This window comes from Nannospalax galili, unplaced genomic scaffold (genome assembly GCF_000622305.1).
Source record: "Nannospalax galili isolate Female #2095 unplaced genomic scaffold, S.galili_v1.0 scaffold660, whole genome shotgun sequence".
In the NCBI taxonomy this organism is placed as follows: Eukaryota; Metazoa; Chordata; class Mammalia; order Rodentia; family Spalacidae; genus Nannospalax; species Nannospalax galili.
This window is the reverse complement of record NW_008349073.1, coordinates 563,126-578,200: the sequence shown is the minus strand read 5'-3', so window position 1 is coordinate 578,200 and position 15,075 is coordinate 563,126. Positions and strand designations below refer to the sequence as shown.

The window sequence follows — 15,075 nt, the reverse complement described above, 5'->3', positions numbered from 1 at the left end:
AAACCTTCAAAAAAATTTAACTTCTCTTTAAAAAAAAGAGGGGGGTGGTGGTTAGGCATGGTGGTGCATGCCTTTAATCCTAGCGTCCAGGAAGCAGAGGCAGGCAGAGCTCTGTGAGATTGAGGTCAGCCTGGTCTACATAGTGAGTTCCAGGCAGGCTGGGGCTAGGAGGACCCTGTCTCACACACATAAAAAGTGCGATGTGGGAATAGGGAATGGGGAGGTTGGTAGCTGAATGATCAGGAGACTGGAAAGGAGGGCAGCAGCTAGACTCCAGGAGGGCTCCAGGATTAGAAGAGGAACTACGTGGTGGGAGCTGTGGGATAAAGAAGGGGGTAGAGAAGCTAAATAGCCAGGCCCATGGAGTAAGTCCTCAAACTCTGAGCCTGGAGCTGAATCAGGAGGCTGCAGGGGCCTGAGGCACAGCAATGGCCTGAGAACTGGTAAGGCGCACTCTCAGAGCAGCAGCACTGGCCATGGGGAAGACACAGAGAAGCCCAGGGAATCCTGAAAGACACTGGGAGTCTGGGGGATGATCTGTGGAAACAGAACTACCCCAGAAATGGTAGATATCAGATGCCCTCCACCCAGGAGGATAAACTTGGGGTGGGTCTAAAGACAGCCAAGAAAATTGTTCTAACAGGAACATAATTTGCATACCACCAAAATTTTTCTTTTCTTTTAATTTTTTAATTTAAAAAAATTTTTCAAAACAAACAAAAACCAGGCCGGGCATCCCAGCACTCAGGAGGCAGAGGCAGGCAGATCTCTGTGAGTTCAAGGCCAGCCTGGTCTACATAGTAAGCTCCAGGACAGCTGGGGCTACAGGGAGATCCTGTCTCAAAAAGACCAAAAAAAAAATTTTTTTTGGTCCCTGTAGCCACAGTTGGCCAAGATTTGCCATGGAGACCAGGCTGGCCTCAAACTCACAGAAATCTGCCTGCCTCTGCCTCCAGAGTGCTGGGATTAAAGGTATGCACCACCACACCCAGCTCTTAATCACCTTTATAAAAAATATATAATTTTTAAATTTTATGTGTATGAGAGTATTTGCCTGCATGTAGGTAGATGCATCTGTGTCATGTAATGCCTGAGGAGGTCAGAAGAGGGTGTTGGATCCCCTGGAACTGGAGTTACAGGCAGTTTTGTTAGCTACCATGTGAGTACTGGGAATCAAATCTGGGTCCTCTGCAAGACTAGTCAGTGCTTTTAACTGCTGAGCCATCTCATCCCTGCTTAATCACCTTTATTTTTTTATTTTTTTGGTCTTTTTGAGACAGGGTCTCCCTGTAGCGCCAGCTGTCCTGGAACTCACTATGTAGACCAGGCTGGCCTTGAACTCACAGAGATCTGCCTGCCTCTGCCTCCTGAGTGCTGGGATTAAAGGCGTGCACCACCACGCCTGGCCTTAATCACCTTTTTAAAGATATCTTCAAATAAGGACACCCTCCAAGGTTCTGAGGCTTGGGGCTTCAACATATGAAGGGGGTCATGGGTCAACTCACCACAACTGCTGTAGTGACTTTCACATGTGTGGCAATGCCATGGCATCTCCTCATTATGGGATTCATCTAGCAAAACCCAACTCTGGGCTTTTCCATATTCTGATGCTATGGGTTGAGCTGCGTCTCTCTAAAAGATAAATTGAGCTGGGCCCAGTGACAAAGGCCTGTAAACCCATCTACTCAGGAGGCTGAGGAAGGAGGATCTCAAGTTTAAAGCATGCTACTCTGAGCCACAAGGGTGAGTTCAAGGCCAGCCTAGGCAACTTAGTGAGACTCTATCTCAAAATAAAATGGAAAGGGTTTGAAGAGATGGCCCAATGGTTAAGAGCACTTACTGCTGTTGTAGAGGATTGAGTTCAGATCCTAGCACCCACATGGGGCAGCTCACAACTGCCTGTAATTCCAGTTCCAGAGAATCTGACACCCTCTTCTTGCCTCTTCCAGCAGCTACATATGCACACACATATACACACATTCATGTAAATAAAAACAAAATATTTAAAAATAAATAAAAAAGGTAAAAGAGGGCTGGGGACATAGCACAGTGATGAACACTTGTCTAGTATACATGAAGCCCTGGGTTCAGCCTCCAGAACTACAAATAGTAGTAGTAATAAAGACATTGAAGTGAATTTGACCTCATGTGAAAATAGACTTTGCAGAGGTACTCAAGTTAAGGTCATTACTAGATCAGAATGGGTTTGACCCCGATGACGAGTTCTTAGACTAGGGAAATTGATAGGCCGGAAAGATGGCTCAGTTGGTAAAGTACTTGCCTGGCAAGCATGAGGACCTCTGAGTCAAAACCCCAAACAACCAAAAAAAAAAAAAAAAAAAGGAAGGAAGGAACAAAGGGAAGGAAAGAGAGAGAGAGAGGGAGGGAGAGAGAGAGAGAGAGAGAGAGAGAGAGAGAGAGAGAGAAGCTGTAATTCCAGTGCTGAGGAAACAAATACAGGAGGAACCCTAGCACTCGCTCCAGACAGTCTAGCCGAATCAGTGTGCTACAGGTTGTTCAGTGAGAGATGTGCGTGCAGTATAGTGTACACACACACACACACATGCCAATACAAGAATAGGGAAATTGAGATGCACAGAAGCTCAGATGAGGCAATTTATTCTCTTACTTTAAGTCATCCAGTCTATGCAAGTTGGTTATGGCAGCCCCAGGAAACATTCTCCAACTGTTCTGTGACTGTGGAAGCACAATTCAGAATGACACTGACTTAGTTTCTTTTTCTGCTGCTGTGATAAATACTCTGACAAAGGGGCTGGAGAGATGGCTCAAGTGGTTAAGAGTACCGGCTGTTCTTCCAAAGGACCTGAGTTTGATTCCCAGCACCCACATGATGGTTAACAGTTATCCCTAACTCCAGTTGCAAGGGATCTGATGCCTTCTTCTGGCATTACACACACATGGTATACTTACATACATGTAGGCAAAACATTCATACACATAAAATAAAAGCAAACTTAGGCCGGGTGTGGTAGCGCACGCCTTTAATCCCAACACTTGGGAGGCAGAGGCAGGTGGATCTTTGTGAGCTTGAGGCCAGCCTGGTCTACATAGTGAGTTCTAGGACAGCTGGGGCTACAGGGAGACCCTGTCTCAAAAAGACAAAAAAAAAAAAAAAAAAAAAAAAAAAAACCTCTAAAAAAAAAAAAAAAAAAAAAAAAAAAAAAAAGAAATACTCTGGAAAAAGCAATTTAAGGGAGTAGGGGTTTCAAAGGTATGGTCTATTATGGTGGGGGCAAGACAGCAGGAGCTTGAAGCAGCTGATCACATTGCATCTACAGTTAGGGAGCAGAGAGTGCATGTTCGTGCTCAGCTAACTTTCTCCTTTTTTCATACAGTTCAGGCCCAAGCCCAAGGAATGGATTTGCCCACTTTCAGTGTGGGTCTTCCCTCAACAATGAACCTAATTAACATAATCCTTTGTAGGCATGCCCAGAGGTGAAATAATTCCTCTCTGTGTGCCCCCAAATTTATATCCTAAGTGATTCTAGATTTGTCCTGTTGACCCTAACCTACACACATGCTGTTTAGTTCCACCTTTAATGTTTTTACTATAGATTTCAGTGTGTTGTCTCTACTACCCAGGTGAAGTGTTTACTCTCTCACTGTCCCCTGAGACCCATAACACTATCATCACCATTGCTGCTAAACGGCTTAAAATCAGCAAATCTACTCACTGTATTCTTCCTTTTCCTCTTTTCCTCCCTCCCTATCTCCCTCCCTCCCTTTCTTCCCTCCTGTCACAGTTTTGCTGTGTGGCCCAAGCTGGCCTCCATTTTGAGTTCCTCCTACTTCAACCTCCCTAGTGCTAGGGTTATAAACTTAGCTTACTCAAAACAACTTTTGAGTTTATATTGCTAACCCTACCTCTTCCCCAGACTCCAGACTCACATTGAACTAATTTCCTTCCTTCTAGCGTTCTATTGTGGGCATAGATTCCATGGGCCAAGAGTTCACACAGATACTAATGGGAATGGCTTGCCCCTGCTGTACAATGTCTGGGGACTCGGTCAGAAAGACTGACGCTAGCTAGGAACCAACAGAGGCTGGAATTATCTCATGCATGCCTGTGCCTGGGCTAGCATGACTCAAAGGTAGCACTGCCCACCAGAGTGTCTACATGGGGTCTCTTCAATCACGATCTCTTTTATGAGTTGTGCTGTTGGCATAATATAAAAGTCATCTTTGCCTAGATACATGGTATATTCTTTGGATGGCAGAAAGTTGGTAGAGTCTTGCTGTATAATGCTGGCTCGCCTAGTACTCACTTGTAGCCCAGATTAGCACTGAATTCATAACAGTTCTCCTGCTTTGGCTTCCCAAATACTGAGATTACAGTCCTTTTGGTATCTATCTGGAAACTGTTGAGACATTTGTCAACGATTCTGTCTGTCTCTTTTACACACGCACACACACACACATACACACACACACACACACACACACACACACACCCCAAGCTGGCACTGCTCTGGATCATTAACTAATCAAGAAAATAGAAGATTCATTTTGTTTGTTTTGTTTTGTAACAGGATCTTCTGTATCCCAGGCTGACTTTGAACTTGCTGGGTAGCCAAGGATTATGCTAAACTCCTGATTGTCCTGTCTCTACCTCTCAAGTGCTAGGATTACAGTCATGACCACAATGCCCGGCTACAATATTTTTGGATGATTCTAATGTAATCATATTACCTATGCTCAAAGAATTTTCAATATAAGAGAAGAACAAAACCAGCCCAATAAATGGTCTTATTATTTTTTTTTTTTTGAGACAAGGTCTCACACTACAGCTTAGGCTGGCTTCAAATTCATGATGATCCTTCTGCCTTAGCCTCCAAAATTACAGATAAAATTACAGAGATACATACAGAGGTAACATGAAATACTAAAATAGAATATGACAAGATAAAAAAGATGTTAGAGGATCAGTGTTTAAAACCTCACTATCCTCCTAAGTTCAATCCAAGGGCCAGTCTCCTCAGGATCAGTTTTGTGAAGAAGCTTAAAGAAGGTGTAAGATACTAGGAGATCCTTCTGTCACAGGGAGACATCCAAGGTTGGAATAATGTGCTCAGAGACTCAGTAGCTAGTTGGGTAGGGTGGGAGCAATGCCCATTTCCAACACCCAAACTTACCTGGAGAACATGATTTAGGAGATGTTAGAACCTTCTTCCATGTCCCAGGTGTGTGAGAGAGAATTCCTATGGACAGAGGTGGTGGTAGAATAAAGCTTGTCTTGGAGGTATTTCTACCCCACCCCCATCAGAGACATCTCCTTCTGGATGTCAGAGGTGCAAGGGACAGCCTATCCTAGGTTTCAAGGCTAGCAGGAGGAGCGGTTAGCATGAGAGCTCTAGTCATGCCCATGCCTACCTACACATCTGCTTCTTTTTGTTCCTTGAAGGGCTTTTTCTTTTAGGCAGAGAAAGGGAGGGAGGGAGGGAGAGAGAGAGAGAGAGAGAGAGAGAGAGAGAGAGAGAGAGAGAGATTCCTACAAGATTCTTACTGAAGAAACAAGTCACAGAAAAGAGAGCCCCTTAGGTCATTTGGGGTATGAGTATTATGAGTTGATTGAACAGAAGAGACTCGAAGATAGATTTAGATGTTGAAACATACAGAATTAGCTAGGAATGGTGTGCATACCTATGATCCCAGCACTCAGGAAATAGAGGCAAAAGATTGAGGGTTCGAGACCAGCCTGGACCACGTAGTGCATTTCAGGTGGAGTATGTGACACAGAGTGAGGCTCTGTCTCAAACAAAGACACAAAAGTCCCAGGCACAACAGGACTACCAACACCATACATACCCCAGCTAGAGTAAACCTAGGAAGTGCAGTTGACTCCTAGAAAGTGCTGAGGTGGTTACCCACCTCAATGCATTCTAGCAGCTCTGACAACCACGAGGAAGAGACTGAAAGGGTTGAGGTAGAGCAGAGGTGAAGCGGAAGATTTTTCCTCCAGGTCCACATTTTCTGTTAGAAATTTCCAAACTCAATACACTCAAAACTACAGCCCAGGGGCCAAGGAGATGGAGGCTAGTAGTTAAAGCACTTGCTGTTCAAGCATGAGGCCTGGAGTTCAGATCCTCAGAACTCACATAAATGTTGGGTTAGCATGGCATCAACTCCGGTCTCTACACGCACACAGATGCTAACAGGTACACTACACACATGAAAATAAAAAATAAAATCCCAGCCCACATCTTCCCCCCAGGCCTGCTCCTCTCCACGCAGTTCCCTGCATGTGTTTGTACAACATCCTACCTTCCACTTGTTGGGTTACAGGTTTCTCTCCTGTGCCTGGGCCCTCACTCAGGTCAGCTCTCAAATACCATGGGTTCTCCCTGGAAAATGTCTCTCATGTTTCTCTCTTGTTAGCCTGGCTCTGGTCTTCTTGTCTTCTTTACCTCTGCCTTGGACCTCACCTGATCCATTCAGTTCTAACCTTTACATAGCTACCTCTTGTCTTCCTATTCATAGGGTACCCATGTCTCAGATCAAAACCCCTAGGCATCTCCTTGAACCCCATTCACAACTGAGGACATGTATAGATATTTCTGATGGTCTTGGGGTGGAAACAGAAGGTCTCTCTAAGACTACCCCCCCAAAAAGACCATTCCCTAATGGGATAAAAAGCCCAGCACACCAGGCATGGTGGCGCATGCCTTTAATCCCAGCACTCGGGAGGCAGAGGCAGGCGGATCTCTGTGAGATGGAGGCCAGCCTGGTCTACACAGTGATTTCCAGGCCAGCTGGGGCTACAGGAAGACCCTGTCTCAAACAAAAGAAAAAGGGGGGGGAGGCTAGAGAGCTCAGCGGTTAAGAACATTGACTGTTCTTGCAGAAGACCCAGGTTCAAATCCCAGCACCCACATGACAGCTAACAACTGTCTGAAACTCCAGTTCCAGGGAATTTGATGGCCTCTTCTGTCCTCCGCAGGCATTGCACGACATGAGTGCACATACTTACATATATGCAGGTAATACATGCATACACATAAAATAAAAATAATAAAGTATTAAAAAAAAAAAAAAGCTCAGCACAGTGGCTGTGACCTAGCAGCAGAGCCAACCATGTCAGAAAGTGGTGATTCTATGTACAGTGTACTGACTGATTCCAGAAAACCGCAGATAATGTTGCCTTCCTGCTTAATAAATGCCAGCTGGCTTCTCTTTGCCTGTAGGATGAAGCCCCAACTTCCTAGCTCAACACAGTCATTTGCCAACTGAGCTCACCTTATCTTCCAGCCTCCGCTCCTCTCCACCTCCTCTGTACTCTGGCTCCAGGTCCCTTGAACTTCTCTGCTTTGAACTGGCCATGACCTGTTGCAATCGCTGGCATCTGCCCCCATCACTCCTCCTTCTGGACTGCCCTCCCATCCACATTTCCCAGCAAACACCTGCTCCTCCTTCAGGCTGTCTATCCTTGGCTATTCCTAAGTCCACCAGGCTTGGATTCATTGTCTGACATTAACTCTATTCTGCTAGAATTTATATGTTTACTTATTTCCCGCTCTACTTGGTGTATTTCAAGGGCCTCCCTTTCCTTTCCCTTCTGGGGTAAACAGTTGCTCTCAGACACTGAAGGAACCATATTTCAGAAAAGACTCTTATTACCTCTGCCTGCAGTTAACTGGGCCAGAGCTGGATAGTAAATTAATTCAGCCATAGAGCTAGATAGTGAACTAATTCAGCCATAGAGCTAAATAGTGAACTAATTCAGCTGTCCATAAACTGCCCAGCAACCCGCTTCACACAAAAATAAACTGAGCCAGTCAGATCCTCTGCTGGGAATGTGAAACTAGAAAACTGAGTGAGCCAATTAGCAGCAGGGACAGACACTGAAAGATTGCCTCAGGAATTAGTGTAGCCAGGCTTGGTGATGTACACTGGTAATCCCACCACACAGGACATGGAGACAGGAAGACAGGGGTTCAACACCAGCCTCAGGGTGAATTTAAAGCCAAGTGGACTTCATGAACCCTGAAAAAAAAAAAAGAATTACCATTATGATCCAGGTAAGTGGTGCACACCTGTAATCCCCAGGTTTTGTAAGGCCTAGGTAGAAGATTTGTCCCAAGTTTGAGGCCAGTCTGGGCTACACAGTGAGTGCTGTAGTATGGGATCCTGTTTCAACACTTACCCACCCCCCCAAAAAAGAGGAGCAAGAGAGATGTGGTGGAAGCAGGAGGATCACATCCTCAGCTACATGCTGAGTTTGAGGACCCAGGTTCAAAATAAGTAAATAATTAATAAAAATAAAAGGTAAGAAGGCTGGGTGTAGTGCTGCACGCCTTTAATTCCAGCACTTGGGAGGCAGAGGCAGGCAGATCTCTGTGAGTTCAAGGCCAGCCTGGTCTATACAGTGAGTTCCAGGCCAGGGGCTACAGGAGACCTGTCTCAAAAAGACCAAAAATTAAAAAAATAAAAGGGAAGAGGCCTCCCTCAGTTTCTGTCCTTCTTGATGCTCTGTTTGTTTCTCTCAGATTTTTCTTTCCTTCTTTGAAGGAATCTCTGTCCCTCAGAACAAAAGAGCATGACTAAATTCTCCCTGGTTCCCCTCACATTTCCTGGCTATTGGATTCCTTAGCTCCATTTTAGGAATAGATAAGGAGAAAGACAATTCAGGGAACGTATGACTATATCCCTAGATAGCTTGCTTTCTTCTTTCTGCCTTCCTAAATCTTCTTATTTTTGTTTCATTATATAATGCCCAGAGCTTGTAGTGTTTTGTTATTGTTGTTTGATTTGTTTTTGTTTTTTAGACAGGGTTTCACTATGTGGCCCTGGCTGGCTTGGAATTTATTATGTAGACCAGGCTAGTCTTGAACTCACAGAGATCTGCCTGCCTCTGCCTCTTGAATGCTGAGATTAAAGGTGTGCACCACCATACCTAGTTCGGGCTTTTAGTTTTTATTAGCGAGAGGAATCATTAGCTGTAGTTTAAATGTTTTGTTTTTCTCCTCCAAAATTCATGTTGCAAATTAATCCCTACTAGAAGAGCATGGAGGGGGTGTTGCTGGGAGGTTGGTTAGGTGACAAGGGCTCTGCTCTCACAAGTGAATTAATGCTACCGTGAAAGGCCTTGCAGGAATGGGTTAGCTGTCTTTTGCTCTTCTGGTATGTGAGGATGTAATGTTCTGTCTCTTCTTGCCCTGCTGCATTCCACCATGTGATGAAACAAGATGAAGGCCTTCAGCAGACACCAGGTGCCAGCACCTTGATCTTGGACTTGCCAGTCTCCAGAACTATGAGAAAGAAATACTCAATGTGGGGAATTTTGTTTTAATGGCACAAAGTAAATTAAAACAACTATCAATGTATCTTCCACTTAGCCTGAGACAGAGCACAATACAAATACTTTTGACATTCCTGGGTACCCCTTCCTGGGTGCATACTTTTTCTCCCTCCATCTTGTGGGAAGTTTGTCCTTCCACTTTCTTTCCCTTCCTCCCTTCCTCCCTTCCTTTCTCCCTTCCTTCCTTCCTTCCTTCCTTCCTTCCTTCCTTCCTCCCTCCCTCCCCCTCCCCTCCCCTTTCTTTCTTCCTTCCTTCCTTAAGGTCAGCTTCCTTCCTTCCTTCCTTCCTTCTTTCCTTCCTTCCTTTCCTCCCTCCCTCCTTCCCTTCCTTCCTTTCCTTCCCTCTTTCCCTCCCTCCCTTTCTTTTTTCCTTTCTTCCTTTCTTTCCTTCCTTGTTTGAGACGGGGTCTCACTATGTAGCCTATGCTGACCTCAAACTCACAGCAGCCCTTTGGCCTCAGCCTCCCCAAGTGCTGGGATTATAGGGGTGTACCACCACACTTAGATCACTCCACTTTGTTTATAGTTTCCTATATATGCATGCATTTATGTGTGTATGTGTAATGTTAGGAATTGAACTCAGGGCCTTGTGCCTACTAGATAAATGCTCTACCACTGAGCTACTTCCCCAGCCATCTTTAAACACTTAGATCACTCCACTTTGTTTATAGTTTCCTATATATGCATGCATTTATGTGTGTATGTGTAATGTTAGGAATTGAACTCAGGGCCTTGTGCCTACTAGATAAATGCTCTACCACTGAGCTACTTCCCCAGGCATCTTTAAATATTTATTTATTTATTTATTTATTTATTTATTTATTTGGTTAGTTAGCTAGTTAGTTTGAGACAGTGTTTCACTACACAGCCCAGGATGTTCTAGAACTCACTTATATAAGCCAAATGCTGGTTTTGAGCCTCTTGCCTCAGCTTCCTCAGTGCTGAGAATACAGGCATGTGCCACCACTTCTGGTTTGAAGTAGACTTTGTTTTTGTTATTCATTTGTTTTGAGATAGGCTCTGGCTATGTAGCCCAGGCTGGCCTTGAACTTGAGATCCCCTTGCTTCAGCTTCCTGAGTGCTTGCTGGGATTACAGACATGTACCACTATGTAAGACTTAAAGATCTATTTTCCAGTAAGAAAGGAATGTCAATATAGCTCAGTGGTAGAGTATTTGTCCAGCACATACAAGCCCCTGGGTTTGACCTCAGCAGTACTACCACCACCAAAGAAAGAAAGAAAGGAACAAAGAAAAGAGAATAAATGGAAGAGGTGGACAGATGACTTCTCCCAGCCCTTTCAGCCTGCATCTGATGAGGCCACACCTCTTCTCTGGTGCCCCTCAGTTGTGCCAAGAGACCAGCGTCTGCTAATTTATCATTTCTATTTTATTTTATGTGTATGAGTGTATTGCTTACATGTGTATAAGTGTATGCATGTCATTCCATGCCCTCAGAGGTAAGAAGAGGGCATTGGATCCCCTGGAACTGGAGTTAAAAATGGTTGTTAACCACCATGTGGGGGCTGCGAATTAAACCTGGGTCCTCTGTGAGAGCAGCCAGTGCTCTTAACCACTGAGCCATGTCTCTAGGCCCGCTCCCACTATTTCTTTAGACAGGGTCTCACTATGTAGCCTATGCTGACCTCAAACTCCTTGCCTGGAAGTGATTTGAGGAAGGCAGAGGCAAATGTGGACAGCTGGCATGTGTTACCTTCCTAGACAGCCTAGGCACAAATTTCTCAAAGTTCCAAGCCATAGGTCTTTGTAGCCTCCAAGCTCCGTAAATTATCTTCCATGGAAAACCTAAAGCTCTGTGGTACTTGCCCACCAGGATACACAGATAGGCTTTGTTTGATATTTCCCATGGTTCTGGGAAGAGAATGCCTGCTCCATAATTCCAGGGCTTCCTACTTTGGGTGACATGTTTATGACAGGAGCCAGAGTGGCGTCTCCCTTAGTGATGACTCAGGTACATGGGAATGACAGAGAATCTTTCTTCAAGCCCATTTTTCCAGGTGGGCAGACTAAGGCAGAGAAGGGATAGAAGAAATGAGGGAAGGGAGGCCTTGTGAGAGAGCACAGAGCTGCTTCCTTCCCTCTGATTCTGGAATCCATACTTGTTCCCACATCTGTGCCTGGAATGCTTTGCTACCTGACTTGACTTGTTGACTCCTTGACTTCAATTGACTATCAACTGAAATGCCACTTTCTCAGAGCCTCCGCTGACCTCTCTATGCTGTACCACCCCCCTTAGGTTTTCCTATCCATCTGTTTTGGATCTCGGCAGAGCACTTTGTAGCAGCTACTCTGGCTGCCTTCCCAGCGGCCGTTTCCCCTTCCTGCAGCTGATACAACTCTGGGTTTGTTTGGGTTACTCTTCCTAACCCCACTTATCCTGGGAATAAATCTTCGTTGGTTTGTGCCAGCCTCTTCATCAGTGTTGGTTTAGGGTTGGGCATATGAAGGCATTACTTCCAATGAAATGGGAGGGAAATCTATTGGGGAGTGTTTGGGAAATTTTTAATTTTTCTGGAAAGGATATACAGGCCCTTTTTTCCTCTTTTAAACATTTATTCATTCATTCATTTTAATTAATTAGTTTGTTTGTGTGTGTGCGTGCTCATGTGTGAGGGCACACATGTGCTGGTCAGAGGACAGCTTCAAGCATCGGTCCTCACGTTTTACCTTGTCTGAGGCAGGGTTTCTCTTGCTGTTTGCTATTGTGCTCCACAGTCCAGGATAGCTGGTTCATGAGCTGCCAGGTGATTCTCTTGTCTCTGTCCCCCATTTTGCCTTAGGAGTGTTGGGATCACAGACACACATCTGGCTTTTACACGGGTTCTGGGGATCCCAACTTCAGGTCATCAGGCTTGTGCAGTAAGCACTTCTACACACTGATCCATCGCCATACACACACACACACACACACACACACACACACACACACACACGTGTCTCTGTTTTCTTTGTTTTTTTCAGATAGGGTGTCACGAAGCGCAGGCTGGCCTCAAACTCAATATGTAGCAGAGGATTGAGGATGACCTTTGATTTCTGATCCACCTGCCTCTAACTCCCAATGCTGGGAGTTAGGCTTGCACCACCACACCTGGTTTATGCAATGCTGGGGATTGAACCCGAACAAAGCTTTGCACATTCTAGGTAAGCACTCAGTCTCCAAGAGAGTCACACCTTTAGTACTGGGAGTTAGGATTTCAACATATGACTATTGAAGGGTTACAGTTCAGTCTACAACAAGGAGTAAGAAATTACTCTTGTAACTTTAACCCGTCCAATTGTGATTTTCTGTTACTTGTGGCTAAGAACATCTATTCATTGATTAAATTCCTTTATGAAATGATCTTATATATTTACTTATTGACTGTCTCTCTCATCAAGATGTCAACCACGTGAGGCTAGAACACAGTCTGTCCATTCCTTGCTATATCCCTAGTGCCTAAGAATAGACGCTTGCATAAACAGCAATGCCAAGCTGCCTCACCTGACCCCCCCCCGTTACTCTTGTTGATATCGATCACATTTTATATTTAAAAAGCAGAATCTGATAAAATGGGAAGCTAGTTCTTCATTTTGGAGATCTAGAGTCTCTGTAATGTATATACATAATCTAGAGTCTGTTTTATAAGGAGACATAAATTATGTTGGCTCTAGCCTGAGCCTCTGGAGTTTCTATTGTCAAACAAGGAAGTGAAGATCAAAGAGAATATCACTGATTAGGAATGACTCCCAATGTTTGGGGTGAATCAGAATCACCTGGAACCCTGTTAAAAATGCAGACACCTGGCTCCACCCCACAGAATCTGATGTAATGGGTTTAAAGGGGGCCCAGGCCCTTGTGTTTTTAACAAGTCATACAGGTGGTTCTGATGGGCACCGAGAACAAGACTGGGGCGTGCTGGAGGGAGAGTCTGACGTAAAGAACACCAGGGAAGGGAAGGATTGAGTTGTTATTCCTGGGACTGTGATTGGGAGGACCATGTGAGCATAGTTGAGCTATGGAACTGTTTGAACCAGATTGTGGAAGAGCAGGAAATCACCTCAGGTTGAGCGCCTCTCTGTCTCTATGTTTCTGTGGATAGCTGCACAACACATGTACATGTAGGTGCACTAATGTAGAAACCAGAGGTCAATGTCATGTGTCTTCTTCGATCTCTTTCCACCTTATTTTATTTTTATTTTTGTGTATGAGTATCTTGCCTGTATGTGTGGAAGTGCACCATGTGCTTGCAGTCCTTCAGGAGGCCAGAAGAGAGGCTGTCAAATCTTCTGGAACTGGAGTTAGACAGTTGTTGTAGGTGGGTCCTCTGCAAGAGCAGGCAGTGCTTTTAACCATTGAACCATTTCTCCAGCCCCCTCCACCTTATTTTTTGAGACAGGGTCTCTCACTAAATCTGGAGTTCATATATTCTGCTAGGTTGGCTGGCCAGTGAGCTCCAAGACATCTGCCTGACTCCACTTCCCTGTACTGGGAGGTGTGTACATCCATGCCTGGCTCTTATATCTTATATGGGTGCTAGGGATCCAAACTCAGGTCCTCATGCTCTCTTGGCAAGCACTTAACCAACTGAGCCATCACTCTAGCTCAAGATTTGCTCCTCTGAAAAGCAGCTGGGCATGGGTTGGGACCCTTTACTGTGGTTTGTTCTCTGCTTTTCCAGAAGTTCTGAAGAGGAAACAGAGATGGCCTGTGTTGTTGAAAGTCTTGGCAACTTGGGAGCATGTTGAAGACAGATACAATCCGACCTACCACAGGGCCTAAAAATAGACCCAAGTCAGCAAGAAGCTAGCTGCTCAGGAATCTTTAAGGTTCTCCCTAGTGCTGGAGAAGCCTCTGAAGTGCTTCAGCCCTTGGGGTACCACAGTCCTCTCCTGAGCACCACCCTGGAGCTCCTACACTCAGGCATCCCCTACTTGACCCCACAACAAGGCTACTCAGCTGGATTCAGGCCCCTGTAGTGTTGGGCCAGTCAGGCCGCAGCAGGTTTGCTAGCTTGCCCTGGTCACCAGAAGGCTTCCATCTATTTTAAATCCCGAGTGTACAGTCCCCAAAGAACAGCTGAAGCAAGTGCTTAAAATAGAGAGACCTCTGTTTCCTGCGCCCACCCCACCCCTCGCTCACCCTGCTACCCACACCCCCTGCTGTCTGCCTGCCAGGGAGCAGAGACTGCCTCTGAATCTCTGAGCTGTGGGGAACCTAGGCAGAAGGGCAGTCATTACTACAAGGGCTGTACCCACAAGAGGGATTGGTGTCTGTTTAAACAGCTGTATTAGGATGTGGAGCTCTGTGTGTGTGTGTGTGTGTGTGTGTGTGTGTTGTGCTTTATTTTATTGTTTGTTTTTAAAGACAGAGTCTTGCTATATAGCCCAGACTGGCCTTGAACTCACTATATAGTCTGCCTGCCTCAGCCTTTCAAGTACTGGGATTACATGCACATACCACCACACCTGGTTCTGGAACAAATATATAGATTGCTTCTTGGCCTTTTGGCTAAGATCAACTGTAGTATCTGTTCTTATCAGTTTAATATCTGATATGTCTTCTACCTGAGGACAATATATTAAATGGATTTTTGGAACTAGGAGTTGGAATAGGAGCTTGCTCTGTCCACTCCACACATCAACCTGGTATTGCTGTACCTCCAGGAACGGTGCACCCCCTCAGGGGATCTGAAGCTGTTAAAACAAAAGACAATATAACTGGTTAGCATTAAAAACAAAAAATTAAAATATGTATATATA

The 15,075-nt window shown here is 45.1% G+C and overlaps 1 non-coding gene across 1 annotated transcript; it reads left to right on the top strand.

Moving 5' to 3' along the window:
* Positions 1-14,804: 14,804 nt before the first annotated feature.
* On the top strand, positions 14,805-14,995 carry LOC115072576. Its single transcript, XR_003851621.1, has one exon. It is a non-coding gene; the product is annotated as a U2 spliceosomal RNA (small nuclear RNA).
* The last annotated feature ends 80 nt before the right edge of the window (positions 14,996-15,075 follow it).